Raw genomic sequence first — 4,395 nt, 5'->3', positions numbered from 1 at the left:
CGCTCGCTACTAAAAATAAATCCAAGATTAGCCCACAGCTCGAAGTGACAACTTTTTATTTTAGGCAAAAAAAAATAAATGCCAAAAACATTCCGCTATTGCAGTTTGTAAAATTTTCACTGTTTTCAGTAGAAACAGTTCACAAGTCAGAACGCAATATTCAAATAACATTGTGCAAAATTGTACTGGCATAACTACACATAGCAAAAAGACTAGTGTAAATCAAGAATTCCATTGAAATTAGTTGAGCTGCTCCAGTTTTACAACAGTGTACATCACCTCAGAATAGGCCCTTTTTTGCAGAACATCCCTGGAATTCCTCTTGCTTACAAAAATTGCTTTACATGCAACAAGTAACAACATATGCAAGAACACCTCCACAAGTTATCACAGTGTAACAGAGGAAAACATATCAGCCAATTTCATACAAAGGCAAATCTAATGGCAGTTTTGAACATCCCTTGACTGCTACCCTCAAAAATTGCACATTTCAGTAAATGAAATAATTTAGAATGAAGCCAAGCTATGTTCTTACCTATCAGTACATTGACAATTAGGACGGACCATGTGTTCAGAAGGGGTTTGTTTTCTTTTTTTTTAACTTATTAGATTTTCCAAAGAGATTTGTTTCACAAGAAGTTAACTTGCAGTGTTATCAGGCCAAGTCCTCTTCTGCTATTCAGATAAACCTGTCAACACTACAGAAGTCTCTGTAGTCAAATACAAATCCCAATGAAGAACTATGAAACAAAGACCACACCTTCAGTATTTGGTGATGACATGCAACAAAATAAAGCAAGCAGTAACAGGACTCCATTAACACTCGGAGCATTCAGAAAGAGACTGTTGTGGTTCAGTTGGAGTACAGGACCAGAATTTCACAAAACACTTGTGAACAGTTAACATCCTCTCCCCACTTGACTTGACGCACAAAGTAACAGTTTCAAAACAATGCACCCTAGGTCATTCTTTGTATAAACAAAACTCTAAGAGCAGAACTGAGTTTCAGAGTTCTGAATGCTCACAATGCCACATCAAGAAAATACACAGGTACATCTTGCAATGAGTGGTCATTTTGTTTTCCTGTATACCCATATTTAGAAAAATAATTCCATAAGAACCCTTTGATTACAATAAAACCAGTTGTTCCCCAGTGTTTTTCACCTCCCTAGGTTAGGAAGGACACACCTTCTATTGCCTTTTCTAAGAGCCAATATTTTTGTTTTAATACATACCAAGCTGGTTTGAGTCTAAACCACAATGACATCTTTTAACTATGACATTTTATGAAGGGCATACACTTAAACTATGGAATTATATGAAGAAGCACAGTCCTGATATTCTCAAGTGTTTGGTGCTTTTATGTCTTCTTTGCAGGCTATATTAACCTCACGAGAGCAAGAAATAAAAATGCACAACCTCTGCTTTGGAGATACGTGTAAGGGTGCATCAGTTCTACAAGAGAACAGGTCTGCAAGTCTGTACATAGGAAAAAAATAATAAAAGGTTCTCATAAATACCAGCCCTGCCTCAAACCATACAGACAAAAGCAGCAGACCTATGCAGACTGTATGTGTGCACACAGTGAGTCAAATGGAAATCCAGACACCCCAGAAGCCATCCTGCAGAAATGATCTCTGTAACTGAAAGTTTCTGGTGACTTCCTATGCATCCTCCTTTGCCCCCTCGCTTCATGGAGAAGCTGTCAGGTACTCAGCAAGAAAACATTCAGCAAAGAAATATGGACATCTCTGGCACCCAGTTACTGGGAAGACATTGGGCAGCATTTCAGAGATGGCAGGGAGAGAACAGATAGAACTCCAGCAAGGAATTATTGCTGTAACACTGAATTCTATCAAACTCAATAAGCAACAAGAAGTTAGGCCCGAGGCAGAAGAAAGGTTAATGGATATGACTTTGTTTTCTTCTTCCCAAAAGGCTCAGCTTCAGTGTTTTCCAAAAGTCTCAGACTCTGAATTCCAGGAAATTGTATTTTAGAACAAATCAAAAAATAGCCCTGAGACTAAACACACTTTTAAAGAGCTGCTATTGCTTCATGTAAGTCAAACACAGCAAGCATTTACTTCCACAGTATGCAATATTTAATTTTCACTCCCTTTTTTCCTCACTTGGGATATGTGCCCGAAACCAAGAATTTCTTTCCAAGATGTATGTACTCAAGCATTATCTGTTACTTTTCCAAGAACTTAAATGCTACAGGATTATGGCACCAAGCAAGTAAAGAATAGCTGATGCAGGTCAAACTTCAACAAAGAAGTCCTCTTCCCTCGTGCCTTGAGTTTTTGAAAAAAGGATTCCAATAATCATAGCTGTCACCACGGACTTCATTACAATGAACTCCTTCCTTGTGACTTAAGTAGAATTTATAACTGGAGTATCATCATCTACTATATCTCAAAATCAACTGTCACTCTTACTGAACACTGCTACCAGCCTTTAAGTGTGACTAGAAGTGTAAAATACCAAGAAAACAAGAATATCAAGTGTGTCAAGTTGTGCATAAAAATAGACCTTGACTTTTTCTTAAGCTAAAAACTAGGCAATCAAGGAACTGACTAGGTCTATGCATAGTTAGGATTTTAAGTATGCCAAAAGAATTTAGACTCTTTCAGTAAAACTCTGCTTGAGCAATGCAAGGTCAGCTCCTCCAAAAAATGGATATCCCACTCTATACATAAAAGAATTTTTAAAAAGCTCCATGCGCTCTCAAAGCTATTTGAAATAGATTTAAATACTTTATCTAACAGCTATGCTATGGCACAAGACAGCACATAAAAAGTTTAAGGCTAATTTTTTGTCTGCACACATGTCAAAGATGGTCTCAGAACAAAGCTGTCATATTTTCTTAATTCTGAGTCTTTAGTGTGGATTCATAATAAAGTCCAGCTGCCAAGCAATAGTAGAGTTGTCCCGCATATAAAAAAGACTGAATGTTGTCCTGAATGCAGTTGCTTTTTTGCTTTTTTTGTGTTTTTTTTTCTTTACAAAAAGCAAAAACTTGACACATTTGCATTTGGTTTTTATCAGAGCAGCTCACTAATTTATACAGTACATTGTCCAATAACATACAAGGTAAACTACCAAAGAGATACTTGAAGTACTACAACAACAGGTGCAAAAGGAAGTCCTACGGTACGAAAGCCCACCGCTATTGGGAGAGTCACTCTGTGATGAAAACAAACATCAGAATGCAGTTTTGGTGAAGTCAGTTAAGTGTCAAGGCTGTAATAAAGGCTATTTGTTAACTTTAGCCCTTTGGTTCTTAACCATTCAGTTAAGATCTCCTAATAAAGCACTAGGCAGTTTGGCAATGATGGAAAAGTTCTTTACACGCTACTGTTACAGAAATAGAAAACAGACTCAGAAGCACTTCCTTCACCTGAATATGATCTGAATTCAGTCACATCAGGTTTAAAAAAAACCTACCTAAAGCAGTAAATTTTAGACTTCAAATTGCACTGTAGTGTTTCAGAAGAAACTAATTAATATCCACAAAGCCTAGAAAAGAATTATCAACTGGCAAAATTACATAAATTTGATGCACAAAGCCACTTATTTTAAAACTGTTCCTGAACAACTTCAGTTAACTGACAGTGTCAGTGCAAAGCAGAACTGTTACTTCAAAACAATCCTGTTTTCAAGGGGAAGATAGAAAGTAAGCCAAATTCTGTTTGTTTGCTAATTTAACAGGTGTAATATTTTAATGCTTCCTGGTACATTTTTCATTTACTGTTTTTTTGCATAATGTTGTAAGAATGGGTTCATTATGCTATAAACACAGGACTTTCAGATTCTAGTACGATTTACACTTGCTGAGTAAAGTACACTGCTATAATAGTTACTTACAGAGGATTTAACGTAACAGCAAACGTTCATAGAGACAATGATTATTATCTGCACACATATGCAGGGTTTTTTGCTCCCAAGCAAAGTGTTTGCAAGCAAATTGATCATATTAAGCACTGAACAAAACTGTTATATTTGCAGTATCATCTTTAAATAGTTGCCATTATGAGGAGACCTGAGTATGCAAGGGATTTGTGAAAGGTATGCCTATGGAAGCCAGTGAGAACTGCTCATGTGTAACAGACCAATACTGAGAGAAAGAGACTGCCCAGGATGACGCTTTGAAATTACCAAATTTAACTCTGTAAAAGAGGTGCAAGGTCGACTTTGTAAGTTGATATGACACTGGTATTCAGGTCGTTGCAGGTTTTTGCATATCTGTATTGTATTTACTCAAACCCAAGTAATGAACTCCAGGAACACATGAGGAACCTCATTGAAGTTCCTGAACAGTTTCTGTTTGCAGCTGCCTTTCCCCCCCATTTTCCTCTTTTATTGTAATTTCAAAGGAACTGTTAACTGCTGGAC

Source organism: Manacus vitellinus, unplaced genomic scaffold (assembly GCF_001715985.3).
Source record: "Manacus vitellinus isolate BGI_N305 unplaced genomic scaffold, ASM171598v3 scaffold_20_pilon, whole genome shotgun sequence".
In the NCBI taxonomy this organism is placed as follows: domain Eukaryota; kingdom Metazoa; phylum Chordata; class Aves; order Passeriformes; family Pipridae; genus Manacus; species Manacus vitellinus.
Note: the sequence above shows the minus strand (reverse complement) of the source record.